The sequence below is a fragment of the Oreochromis niloticus genome, linkage group LG14, assembly GCF_001858045.2.
Source record: "Oreochromis niloticus isolate F11D_XX linkage group LG14, O_niloticus_UMD_NMBU, whole genome shotgun sequence".
Taxonomy (NCBI): domain Eukaryota; kingdom Metazoa; phylum Chordata; class Actinopteri; order Cichliformes; family Cichlidae; genus Oreochromis; species Oreochromis niloticus.
The window spans coordinates 13,762,823-13,777,538 of NC_031979.2; the positions used below are offsets into that span (position 1 = coordinate 13,762,823).

The 14,716-nt window shown below is 40.4% G+C and overlaps 1 long non-coding RNA gene across 2 annotated transcripts; it reads right to left on the reverse strand.

Annotated features, from left to right (window-relative positions):
- Positions 1–122: 122 nt before the first annotated feature.
- On the reverse strand, positions 123–1,602 carry LOC112842091 (uncharacterized). Of its 2 annotated transcripts, XR_003213716.1 has the most exons (4): positions 1,517–1,602; positions 1,139–1,403; positions 910–1,056; positions 123–642 (listed from the first exon to the last, which is right to left on the reverse strand). It is a non-coding gene; the product is annotated as an uncharacterized LOC112842091 (long non-coding RNA). The 2 variants fall into 2 exon arrangements; XR_003213715.1 differs by having other exon boundaries at positions 910–1,403.
- Positions 1,603–14,716: the final 13,114 nt, after the last annotated feature.

Sequence of the window (14,716 nt, forward strand, 5' to 3'; positions counted from 1 at the left end):
GCCCCGCCCACCAGGACCCAAAAAAGATGAACTGCCAGCAATCCCTCCAAAGGTCCCATCTCCAAGCTCTGCTGGTCAGACTATTTGGATGTAACAGGAAAGGCTAAACACGGTATCAAGCAGGTGTTTTTAATGTAGTGGTTAATAGCTTTATGATAAACTGCCATTGTTTGCATCTAATATTACCTGAGATGCTTGGTTAGCGCAACAGCTGGACTGTGACAATAAGATACTATGGTCTATGATAATCACCATAAACATTCATTCATAGCACTTTAACTCAGCACTATCTGTTACAAATATCTGTTACTCCCATTGACAGAAAGAACACACACACACACACACAAACTCACACTCATGAATCTCTTGCAGACTGAGACTCGGACGCCTCATTGACTTGCCATTAAAAGAAAGAGCCTTCATTAGTTAGGATCTCCCTCCGTAAAGGATACCAACTGTGCACATTTATGTGTAAAGGCGTGCATGTGTGTATCAGAGGTTTGTTGTCTGAGGCTTTTGCATCTAACCATTCAGTCAGTTTCCAGCACAACACGTAGCCAAAAAGGCGTATTCATTAGCAAGAGGGGTGCCATTTCCCGGCACTTGGAAATTCAGTGAAGCGTACACGACCATGGCTGGAAGCTGAAAGTAAAAACAGATTGGGGGAGATTCAGACAAACGGAATGGAAGAATGCAAGTGGAACATTGTAGAACATTCCAGAAAGGATTGTTATCAAGAAACAATCAGCTCCAGTTATCAACAAACAGGATCAGAAATTATTTCAGCCAGAAAGCTGATGCACTGGCTAGAAATTTTACAACGAGGAGGAGGAATGACAGAAATTATGTTCAGCAGCCTGAAATAAATGTAATGATAAGTAATTTTCTATATCAAAGAGTGATTCTTACACTGCTTATCCTGGTCCAGGTCACAGGGGCACCAGCAGCTAATTAGATGCCTAATCCGCCTCAACTGGTTCCTTTTCGTTCCAGCTCTGCTCGTAGCCCCACTCTTGTAACCCCACCTGAATGACTTACTGCATCTCTTCACCTTATCTGTAAGGAAGAGCCCAGACGTGCTGTGGAAGAAGTTCATTTCCACTGCTTGTATCCACAATCTCATTTGATGGATCATTACCCAAAGCTCGTGGCCATAGATGAGGGTATTAAGGTAGATTGACCAGTGACTCCACAGCTTTGCTTTAACCGTTTAGCTCTATCTTCATCACAACAGTGCTGAACATTGCTGCCAACACCGGACTAGTCTGTCAGTTTCCCACTCCCTCCAAATATATCCATACATCCATTCTCTTCCGCTTCTCCTTGTTAGGGTCGCTGGGGGGGGGCTACCATGGAGCGAGAGGCAGGATACACCCTGGACAGGTCACCAGTCTGTTGCAGGGCTAACACAGAAACATACAGCCATTTGCACTCACATGACCAGTTTACCATAATTACCAATTAACCTAACCGCAGTAACTGCATGTCTTTGGACTGTGGGAGGAAGCCAGAGTACCTGGAGAGAGCCCACCTAAACACTGGGAGAGTATGCAAACTCCACACAGAAAAGACTTCCAAATATATAAAAATTTCCCACTCTCCATCCGGGGAGTCTTTTAACCTTCAAGCTTCGGTCCTCTGCCAGAAGCCATTTTCATTTGCTTATCCAATTCAAGGTTGCAGAGGGGCTGTAACCTATTCTGCTGGGTGAATAGCAGGATACACCCTGCACAGTTCAGGCTTACATAGAGAGGCAGATAACCAATCACATTTACACTCACGGCCAATTTACAATCAACAATTAAAATGTGGACTGTGGGCAGAAGCCAGAGTCTCCAGACAGAATCCACCCAGACATGGTAAGGAAATCCCCAGAGTTTAAGTCTTTTCATCTCTCATCCAAGTGAGTTCTTCAGAATTCCATCCCCAAAGAAGTCACTTGGAGTCATGAACCATTTCTCCCACTGAAAACACTGCTTCACAATAAACAGACTCAAGTTTTACGTTTGGATTTCTCAGATGGCTGTAAGTGTGAATGTGAGCACGCGCGGTTGTCTATCTCTCTGTTAGACTGATAAACTGTCCGGGCAGATCGTCTCACCCCACGACAGCTGGGTCTGGGCTCCACCCCATCCCCGATGATAAGTGGTTAAGAAAATGGATGGATGTCATTTCACATGAACACCCAAGAAACATTTACACACATATCTAACTTGGCAATTTATAACATTGCATGGCTTCGAAGGAAATCAGACTACTTTTTGATCCCCCACTAAAAACAGAAAATTACTGTTATTTTGTAGAGGCTTCAAAACAGTGTTTGGCCAGTCGAATGCTTTTAATGTTGCACAGAGGCAGTATTTTATTTGCACAAAATATTCCATTTGCCTTAGAAGTAAGCAAATATAGTTTTATTTATGTATGATGCAAATGCATGGCAATTTAGCATTTACAGGACCAATTCATACAATCTACAACAGTGTTGTGCTGTCCTAATGAACTGAGGTCTCTCCTAGTTGTGCTATTCATCCCATGTGACAAGATTATACGGCATTATGCAGAGTAACTGACTACACCAGAGCATATTATTCAATATAAACTTAATGTTCTTTTTTTTAGGAGGCTGTGTGCATTTACATTTTGGAAGAAGTACAAATATGTGGAGAAAAAGCTGCATGTTTAAACGGTGTAAGTTGTGCAAAAAGTATGCCGGAGAAAGAGAAAGTGTTAAAGCTAAAAACATGAACTACTACAGGTGCATGAAAATTATCATCATGATTGTTGGTCCACCTTGTACAGCCTATCAAAACCATGCTATGTAATGATATTAAAGTTTGAGATCAGTCAAGACAACACAATTTTCAGTGCCAGACAAATCATGGGTGGTAAACGATAAGTGAATCAGGACGGTAGCAGATGTTACAGCGTGAGCTGTCCAGAAGCCGCAATGCGGTTGACAATCTGATTACATTACATGTGACAGATGCATATACGTATAGTGATGGGAATTCGGTTATACAGACACCTGTGCCCTGCTTATGCTTTACCTGAGTCAGTCAAGATGTGCTTTCATCTTAACGCACTTTCACTGATTTGATATTTGTGACAATATAATACCAGCATTAAATTAGTATTGGCTCGAGGAGCAATAATTCCATTTAAGCAGCCACCTCTGTACTGTTGTCATATTGAAAGGAACTGCACAGACAATTCCTCCTGACTATAATCTGGCAGGGGATTTTTCAAATGTGATGGCAGAGGGGGGCACCAGGGAGCAGCGGGAAAACGCAAGAAAAATGACGTTGCACAAGATCCTTCTGTATTTAACGCATTTGCATTGTGGGTGAAGAGATATTTTAATCTTTTACATACTTTTAATTTGAGCTTTTATTTTTACTAGGTAAAAATAGCAGTATTGTGTAAAAAACTGAGATCCGCAAACATGTCCAAACAAAATCCTACGTAAGTAAAACTATTAGTAGCAAAATATAACTGAATTTCATCCATCCATTCGCTTCCGCTTATCCTTTTCAGGGTCGCGGGGGGTGCTAGAGCCTATCCCAGCTGTCATAGGGCGAGAGGCGGGGTACACCCTGGACAAGACAGGTCGCCAGTCAGGTCACACAAACATGGGGAGAACATGCAAACTCCACACAGAAAGACCCTGGCCTGATGGTGGAATTGAACTCAGGACCTTCTTGCTGTGCGGCAGCAGCGCTAACCACCGTGCCACCGTGCTGAATTTCTTCATCATCATCATTTATATGCTAATATATAATTTTAACATTGAAACTGTTGCTGGACAATTTAATTCAATTCAGTTTTATTTTATTTATATTGCACCAAATCACAACAACAGCGGCCTCAAGATGCCAAATATTATAAGGTAAAGACCCTACAATAATACAGAGAAACCCCAACAATCAGACAACCTCATACGAGGAGGCGCTTTGGCGACAGTGGGAAGGAAAAACTCCCTGTTAACAGGAAGAAACCTCCGGCAGAACCAGGCTTAGGAAGGGGCAGCCATCTGCTGCGACCAGTTGAGGAGAGGCAGTGTCAGATTGAAAGTTACTGCTCTGTAGATGCCCTTTTTTGCTATAAAAGTAGGTGATCGGTCGTTAATTAACTGACTAAGAGTTGGCAAGATTAATATCGAGCTATAATATCTGCAAACATGTAAAGACTGGGAGTCCTTGAGCACAACCACAGAGCTAAAGATACAGAGAAACAAACACGTTTCCCGATTGTTTTCGTCCTTCCCCAATCACAATCTTACAGCCTTTTTAACACATAACCAGATGCAGTCAAGTCTTAAGCATACTTGTCTTTAACATATTGCACAATTAATTTTAGGATAATTAACACAGCAGTTTGAGGCTCAGCCACTCAAACATGCAAATAATGAATTGCAAACAAACAGAAGTCACACACATGTTTGCATACGCGCACGCAGACAAATGCATTATGAATGCATGGCTCCTCTACCCCACACACAAGCACTGGGGGATAAAGTAAAACTCAACAAACCTTGAAAGTTATAAAAAAGTAATAACACCTTGAACATAAAAGCTTGAACTTGAAACTACAAAAGATCGCTTCACACAAAGCATAGCACAGCTCTATAATGCAAAAAGAATAAGAGAAAAAATGAAAGCAAGCTCTCTTTTCTTACTGTCCAGCTCACCAGAACTTTGTCGTACAACAATTTAACAAACCACTCGTTCACAGCTGATCCTGAAACTTGGCTAAGACCCCAGCTGTTTGATCACCCTCTCATACTTTGCAGTGCAAACTATTAAGAGCACAAGTTCTTAGTTTAGAAACAGACTGACCAGGTGAATCCAAGTGGATCTCTCTTTCCTTTTACTTTAAATCCACTCTGATAATCAAGGAAAAATGTGAGTAAAAGAGAAGAGACAGGATAAATTAGGATTAAAGCTACAAAGACATGGACGGTGCATGAGTCAGTATCAGTGAAAGACTTCTGAAAATCTCTCGCATAAAGATTAAGTCGCTCATCTGGGCATTTAACCAGAATTGCATCTGCAGCAGTCATTAGATTTTTAACATTTGAAACCTCTGTCTGAGAAAGAAAGCCGTCTGGTTGCTCTTCTGCAGACATATTTGCACTTGTAACTCAAGAACTTTAAAATGTAAAGCTGCACTAACGTATTTTTTCATGAATAACTGCCCAACTGACTACATGTAAATTGAAGTAGGTAGCCCATATAGGCAAAGTCACAGAGCATCATAAATCCACTCTGCAATTCCTCTCAGCTTTGCACAGTTTTTCATCACCTTTTGATAGTTGTTTTGATTTACAGCCCTCAATTTTAATCTTTTGATGTAGCCTCGCTGTTCTTTTCAGATTCATTTCAAGTCACTGCACAGAGCGGAAAAAGCCCATGTGCACCACCTGCCCATCACTGAGCAGCACACAGACAAGGCTGATAAACACAGTGGAGCACATTGTGGAGCATTTGGGAGCTTAAGAGCTGGAGATTTACTTCGGCAGTTGGTGGAGAGCTTATTATGAAGGGTGAACATTAGATTAGATTTGTCTGGTAATTAGGAAAAAAAAACAGCTCGAGATGAAAGCTAATGTTGCTGCATGTCAGCTGAATGTGGGCAAATATTTGGTAAACACATCAAACATGTTCACCGCCACATAAATAAGGTGATCTTTTAAAAAGCCCTCTACGGAAAATCACGTTTTTAACCTTGCTAGCACATCCATATGGTGTTTTTAATAAGCTAGAAGAAATATCAGCATATTATCATACTGTATCTGCCAAAGCCATGGCTAATCACTTTTGCCTTGGAACTGCAGCTTGAAAACATGGATTCAGACAGATAGTTGTCTGTCCGATCCACCAGGTTGACAAAGAGGTCGTCTGAGATCCTGAAACAGCCTCTTCAGTAAAAGTTAGGAACACAATGTGCTCTTTTGAGTTCTGCTTCCCTCGTTCAGCAACTGAAAGTCAAATAATAATAATATTATAATAATGTTAATTTGTATAGCATGTATCAAAACCAGCATTACTACGTGCTTCCTAGAAATAGCATCATCAATTACATAAAAGGCGACACAAGACTCAAGTGCAAGATCCAATGTGATTCCAATAGAATAAAATAATGAAATCTATTCTAACTTTTTACAAAAAACCACAAAAAAAAAAACTAAACAAAAAAACAGCTTTATGATCTAAATGACTCAATAACAGTGACTTAAAAGAAGAGACTGGTGAGGCGAGCCAGATTTCCTCAGGCAGGTCATTCCACAACTGAGGAGACCTAATCGGCAAACAGTCGATCGCCTTTTGTCTAGCTTGAAGTGGGAATAGTTGACGGGCTTTTACCTGCGCCCTGGTTGGTACAGAAACCGCAGTTTTAGTATATATTCTGGGGCCAGGCCATGTAGGGCTTTAAAAGTAACATGTAAAATCTTAAAATGAACACTAACAGTAATGGGCAGCAAGTGCAGAGTCATTAAGACTGGTGTGCTGTGTTCAGTTTTCTTGGTTCTTGTAAGAAATCTCGTTGCTACATTTTCCACCACCTGACTCAATTTAATGCTTTCTGATTAATACCTGTTAAAAGACCACTGCAATAATCTAACCAGGAGGAAATGAAAGCATGAATGATAGTCTGATTGGGTGATCTTGTTTAAATGTTTCTCGAAGGTGAGATTAGGGTGAAAGTACACGCAAGTTGCGGACAGCTGATTTCACTTGAACGGATTAAGGACCAGGATGCAGCTTATAGAGAAAGACCCTCACACTCTTAAAACTCCGGAAATAGCATAAATAAGTTTCATTGGTATGTTTGTATGTCTGACTTAAACTTGAAAACAAAAAAACATTTACAGTGAATGCAATGTCATACTGAAAGGGGAGACAGAGTGTAGCAGGTTGACATTTCTGTCTAATGTCACACTATAACGAAGACGTATTTTGCCACTCAGTGGGATAGCGTTAATTTTTTGAGGTGTTAATCGCAAACAAACAGCAACAGTAGTGGCCAGAAGTTTGCATAGGCTCATACTGGGCATAAAATCCAAAATAAATACAAACTTTTGCACCCAGTTCTTGTGTTTTTAAAGTAATTAACGATAGATGCTGCACAGTCATTCCTCGGCCATAATGAGTGTATGAAGCACATTACAAAATCTATGGGAGAACAAGGCTGAATATGCTTGGGGACTGTAGCTACAAGCGTTCATATTGACATGAGTGTGAGTAATTTTTGTAGCATATGCTACTGTAACTGTGGCTATTCCCATTTTGTTTCTAATATGCTCATTTAAAACCTGTCCAGCTGCCTGTACATATACTCTGAGAGTTGGGCTTGCAGCATTAAGATTAAGAAGATGAAGACAGAGGTGAGACTAAAATTACAAACAGATTACATCCACTGGTTTGTTTCAGCTTCATTGCCATTTTTGCTAGGCGTAACATTATTTTGCAGCTGCTTTCATGGCTGTTGTTGTGTCACCACCACTTCATGATGATCTACTGACTGTCTTATTGTTCCCAGCTGCCGGCATCAAGACTGGAGGCAAATTTCAATGCATACAGTGACAGGACACGACCGGTAAGCTACTGGTCAAAGATTCATTTCATTCATTAAACGTAAGCCCTTGAGATGGTAGTAACCAAATATATAGTACAGGGAATAGTAGTATATTTGATCTACTGTAGGCTTATTAATAATCAACAACAGAAATTATTAGCAGTAACATTAGCATTATCTAGCAGCCAACCACAAGAATTTTTTCTTGATCATTTCTTCCACTGCTGGAAGCACTTTTATATTTGAAAATACTTCTTAACTTTTTAACACATTGTTTAAAAATGTTAAAATGTTCTGGACTTCTATTTTTTTTCACAAAAATAAATGGTAAATGGCCTGTATTTATATAGCGCTTTACTGGTCCCTAAGGACCCCAAAGCGCTTTACATATCCAGTCATCCACCCATTCACACACACATTCACACACTGGTGATGGCAAGCTACGTTGTAGCCACAGCCACCCTGGGGCGCACTGACAGAGGCGAGGCTGCCGGACACTGGCGCCACCGGGCCCTCTGACCACCACCAGTAGGCAACGGGTGAAGTGTCTTGCCCAAGGACACAACGACCGAGACTGTCCGAGCCGGGGCTCGAACCGGCAACCTTCCGATTACAAGGCGAACGCCCAACTCTTGAGCCACGATCACCATCTGATAAACCATGGGGTTAAACAAAAAAGATTGATGTTTTAGCAGTGGGTGCTCTCATTTTGTTGAGTTGATACACTTGGACCACAATGTGCACCTCTAACAAAAACAAATTTGTCCAAATGTATTTATGTACAAAGTCTCTGATGCTTTTGGGACGCCTGAATAGTTAAGGCAACACAGTTTCTGCTAGTGAAAATCAATCTGTTGATGTTGTTTCCGTGCTGTATCGTTCTTGCTTAATTCTCAGTTTTTTCCACTTCTTCACCGCAGTCATCTGTTTTTCAGCTCAGTGTAAGCACATTTCTCTTGCCTCATGCTTACATCCTTTGTGCATGCATTACTATTGACAGTTTCTCAGATAACACTGTTTTCTTCCCCCCTCATTTGATCAATTTCTCTTATGTTGCTAATTGTATCCTTCTTCAAACAATTTTACTATTGAGCGTGTCTTATCGAGAAATTGACATGCCCATAATGTGTTTGTGAGGCTGGAGCTTCTCAATAAGACTGTCCATAGGAGCTAGTGCAGGAAAATTTACGCTCAGTTTACCCATGACTTTTATTATTTCAACGATTGTGTGCAGAAACGTACAACTGTGATTTATGTTATTCAATCACATCAGATAAAAGAAGAAAATAAAAGGCCTTTCTGTACACGACTGATTGCGTAAACTAGAAGTAGTATTATTAGTAGTATTATTAGTAGTATTCTATTAAACAGCATGTTTCATATGGCATGCTGCCGTGCATACTATTAATACATGATTATTTGGCTTCCTATCAAGCGGAATTTGGGTCCTTCTGCCCCATGTTTTTTTTCCTGTCTGTTTACACATGCACACTTTGAATAAACCTGTGTTCTTTGGCAAGAGATTGGCTGCTCCTGACTCTATTTTTACTGCTCTGACATCAATTTTGACTTATCACTGTTATGATTCCTCTGATTTATCATCTTAACAGTTAAGTTTTTTCTTCTTATTGACCACCTTGGCCAACTTGACGTAGAAGAGTTAGAGTGTTGTGTGATGAGACTTCATTAGCACATTAGCAAGAACAGCCTTGAGCACATGCACATTACAAAAACATGATTTTATATAACATGATGTATTACTGTAACTGATTCAATTGAATATCCATCCATCCATTTTCTTCCGCTTATTTAATTCAGGGTTGCGGGAGAGGGCGGGATCACATCCCAGCTATCATAGGGTGAGAGGTGGGGTGCAACCTGGACAGGTCGTCAGTCTATCGCAGGGCTAACACAGAGAGACAGACAAACATTCACACTCACAAAATTATCTCAAGCTTAGACAGCAGCAATAATAACCCATATAACACTGATGGGAACATCGTTCTCCTTAATAAAGTTTCAAAAGTGTACGTGTAGTGAGGTGTTTTATTACTGTGGTATTACTACTTTTACTAAAGGAACAGTTGTGCAAAGTTCCTCCACCACTTGTCATTGTCAGCTAATGCTTAAATATTCTGATGATTACTGTAGAAGTAATATGATTTTACAGTTTTTCAGGCATTCATGCATCTGCAGCAAGATGAGGCAGTCCGTATTCATAAAACAATAAAAGACCAGTTTCACAAAATCATGATATATGTTGCAATCCGGTCTGTTTTGAATTTTTGCTCTGTAATATTACTGTGTACAAATCCTTTGTTGTTTACTAAAACATTAGATGGACTGTTAAAATGGAGATCAAGTACAACCTCAAAGCAACAAATAGTTCCATTCTTTTGTTTTTGTTGAGATTTGTGAGGCCTGCATGTCTGTTCCTCTGAGATCTATTAATTCTCACAGGAGAGCGCTGCATAGATCTGCTGAGATCTTTATTTGTATCTTCTGAGAATAATAAATCCACTCTCTGTCAGATGTAAAAAAACAATGACCCCAGGTTCATTCTTCAGATACCTGAACTTTGACCTTCAAAATGCCAGTCCAATTAGAAAGAGGGGTTGTCATTTACTGTCATTTACAAGTGTCAGTATCTGCGTGGTTAAACATTCATGGCTGTGTTATAAATGGGTACTTCAGAGCTGTTCTAGGACACTGAGATAATTAAAAAGTGTTGGGAAAAAAGGGTGAAATGTTGTCATTAGTCATTACTTTACAACCCTTCTGATATTAGTTCCTGTTCTGTCTTCTGTCTTCTAAAAGAACAGTTAATTTTGTCTTGCCACCTCGGTCAGCGGCTCGACAGCCTGTAGAACAGAATGTTTTCAGCACAATATTGAGCTATCCTTTAACACTTATTGATGAGCTTCTGTTTGGGGAGTGCACACAGCACATGTGAGGACAGCTTGACCTTTGTAATGGTGATGGGGGATAGATAGATCAGCAGATGAATAATAGATAAATTGAAGACGTACTCCCAAACCTATGTTCAGAAATGCTCTCTTCCCTGATTCCACAAACGTTACAGCAAAGCCTCACCCACACAGGCACACACATGCACAAATGGGTGCACACATACGCACATTCAAAGTTCAGATAGAGAGGATGCTGTCGTCTTCAGAGAGATGCATGCATTGAAATGTTGTCCTGCTTTCTTTGCATGTCCTTCTCGCCTGTCCACTCATTCTCCATATATCAGCCATTTCATTTACTTTGATTTTGTTTTGTATATACAGTATTATCACCCCCATGAAGAAGATGCGCCACAGTGTGGCTTCCTGCTGCGATGCCCAAATAAGTTGCAAAACTCATCTCCCTGTAAATCTGTATCACGAATTCCAACCAGCACACTCCTCTCTTTTTTTTCTTTTTTCCCCCTCTGTGTGTATCAGCAAGTCTGCAAGCAAGGAAGGTACCGTGTGTATGGACAGCGTTAGTGTACAGACAACTGTGAGAAACTGTCTGCTGCTATCTGTGTCTGTGGAAAACAAAAGCTCATTTACAACATGCACTCCGAATGAACCTGCCTCAATCTATGAACTCCTTCCTGAACATCTCCCCTTTGAAAATATTAATGGGCACATGAAAAAAACAAGAACCGCCAAAAATCGTCACAAAAAAAGTGGCACAGGAAAGAATATGTTCACATCACAACATTGAAAAAAAAAACCTTTCTTTCATCTGATTTGACATATAAAAGGAAATTGCACTGATGTGGAACCCTTATAGATGATATCATATTTCATCGCCTTAGTTACTGAGTCACCCTGTTTCCATGGTATCTCAGGGGGAAACGGTTTCAAAAGCAGATTCGATTGGCCGCTGGGACCACTTCCCTGTGTACTGCTAATTAGCACTTTCATGGCTTTCCTCAGGTCTGTAATAAAGTTGGTGGGACAAGAGCTCTTTACCCTGAAACACAGATACATGCACGCTCACACACACACGAGGCAAACCCAGACAAATAAGTTCTCACTCCTGTTTAGGGACGTAATCAGGGAAATAGTAAAAAACATGTTTAAAAATAAAATAAATAATAACAGATCACCAATTAAGGCAAAATGAAGAGGAATACTGCAAAGCAAGACAATCCTGGAAAATAAAAGAGTCACTCTCCCCACCAAAGCTGACTCTGTTTACCAGCTGCTACAGTGTGGCTGTCGTTTTCATCCAGTGAGCCTGCCTCAATAAATAAATGTTTCTTGGGACACCCACTGAAAGACAGGCACGGAACTTTGCAGGTGTGTAGTTAAGGAGAAATAAGAGTCACGGGAAACTCAAACCCTTCTCCCAACACTCTTTACACATCCTTTTTTTCTTTAAATGGGAGCCATATCAGCTTTTCCTTCCATTTTGCCTGCTCTGTCTGGCTGGACAGCTTTTTTGTACTGTTTATGATTTTTGTTAGATGGTACCTGAATCTCCCCATTACGCAAAAGTCGTCCTTTACCACTGCCCCTTGATGCACTCTCACAGCCGAGAAAAAAGGTTCTGTTTTAGAGATCTAAAAAAAAATCAGTGTTAGCAGGTTGGGGGAGTCCTTTGTGTGTTTGCACTTTTCACTTTCTTTTTTTTTTTACTTGCTGATTTGTTTTTATATTTTGTTCGCTTTCACTGGTGAGGTTTAGGTCGACTGAAAAATACCCCTTTCCAACAGTAACCCTGCATGTTGACAAAGCATGAGCCAGGAGTGACAGACCCATCTAAGGAAAGCTATAAACCAGAGCGTCAGGGTGCACTGAAAACAAAGGACACCTTGTGAGTAAATAAGGCACGCTAGCGGATCTGACAAAATAATGGGAATGAAAATAGGCTGGCCGTGTGGGTTTGTGCCAGAGGATGCAGCAGTTAAAGTTCAGTTAATGTGAATATTGACTGTTTTGCATGTGCAAGCACGCCAAGCAGCGACAAACTTATAATAAGCTTACGGTGTCATGGTGCTGCTGTTGCATTGTGTCTGAAAGCACCTTTGACCATGTGGTTAATAAATGAATAAATTATATTTGGGCCACTGATTAGGAATTCTCCCTGTTCTCTTAGCTAGTTTAGTGCCCGTGGAGCAGAGTGCAAGCTTACCACCAAAGGCCTAAAGATCGAAGCATTTATGTACCTAACTTGTGAATCCAAAAATGATGTACTGATTGCACTTTTCTGGCATAAGGATTTAATGGAAAAAAAAAAAAGCTTTGGTATCTTCTGGCATCTTATCTAATTCAACTTCACCAAAAAAAAAAAAGTTAGGCAGTTGATACTTGGAACAGTTGTTCCAGCAGGACAATGACTTAAAAAACATATCAAAACTGGTTTTGTAATAGATAGGACAGGCTAATATTGAGCTTCTGGAGTGGCCATCCAAAAGCCCCGACCTTTACTCTGTCAGATCCATGCCAAGAAACCAGCTAATTTAAATGAACTCTGCTAATTCTCCCAACAGGATCAGTCTAATATCCAGCCAGAATGTATTTGTGAAAAGCTTCTTGATGGCTACCAAAAGCACCTGGTCAAGGTGCAACCTACTAAGGAACATTTAACCAAATATTATTGGGTGTTCTAATCCTGACTGGATTAGAAGAAAACCAAAACAAATTCAAACTTGTGCACCCAATTCATGTTTGTTTGTTTTTTCATTAAAGATGAATGCTGTACAATCATTCCACCCTGGAAAAAGAACAGTTCAAAGAACTCATTAAACCATTCATTACTGTGATGATCATGCCCATGATGAGTGGATGTAAACTTCTGACCACAACTGTAGGTTACTAAAAAACTGAAATACAATATGTTAAAAGCTGGTAGTCCTGCGAATACTAATTTGCATTGCTATTCCTCTGTCTGTTAAATACTGAGAGTTTACAGATGGTACCACCATGCAAAATATAAGACTTTCCTCCTGATAACTTCATTAGCATCAATTAGTGTCAGTGGATCTCATTTCAGAGTGGAAGCCTTGCCAGACATTAAAGGCAGAGCTCAGTCTAACAAACAAATTCACAGAAGCTTCTTTTTTTCAAACTCTGATGCACTCCATTGCATCATCCTGTCCTTCAATCAGTGGTTATAAGCATCACACAAAATAAACTGCCATTCTCTGTGGGGGTACATGAAACAGATCAATGTCTAGTATGATGAAATTCATATTCCAAAATCAATAAGGGCTTATACATCAGGGTCCAACAGCTTCTTACTCTCGAAATTCTGCATGCTGTGGATGGAGAATTCAAGGTCAATTTTTTTTTTCTTCAAAATGAATTTGAAAACACTGGAGCAGAGCAGAATTTGTGGGATGAGAAAGGGAAAATGGAAGATGCAAAGAATCCATACGCATGCCTTAGAACAAACAGCTGAACCGATTGTACAAACACAGGGACGGTTGTTACAGAATGTAGTGAGAAGAAGCAAAATCCAGAGATGTCGACCGGCAAATGTTCTGCACGTTTGCCTCTGTTACATATACGGCAGGTAAGAGAGATAATAAAGACAGGGTGGGGGAAGAAAAGTGAAACAGCAAAAACGATGTAGACAAGGAGATGGATGTTTATCCTCCCCGTGATCATGTAGCCGTCTGTCTCTCATTTAGCCAAGGTTCTGATTAAGTCGTTTGTGTTTAAAGAGGAGGAAGCCTCTAATTCCCCTCCTTTCATCTAATTTAATTATGTGCTGACATTCTCCCTTTCTTCCTTGGAAGGATAAAAGCAGCTTAAGCTTTTATGTGGAGCTTTAATGACAGCGGCGGGGAAACTTTACTCACTGATTGCTTAGCCTTAAGTGTGTTTAGCCTTAACACAGCGCTGCACCAAACACGCTTGTATACACACACACACTGAATTCCACATGGTCTTCCCACATGGGGACCCAGCAGCTTGCATACAAGCTCGTAGAGAAACACAAAAAGTCTTTTTATGTTTAAGTACAGTTCAGTCAGGGAGACAGAAACGCTGTGTTCTGTTTAAAACACAGTTGTATTACTGCCATGGGGTCCATTTTTACTCCTGTGTTTTGAAGTTTTTGGGTATGGTGGTTCATCGGTTAGTTAAAATCAGCTAGCGAGGGGCTTGCTTGTCCTGCATGGACTACATGTTCTCTGTGT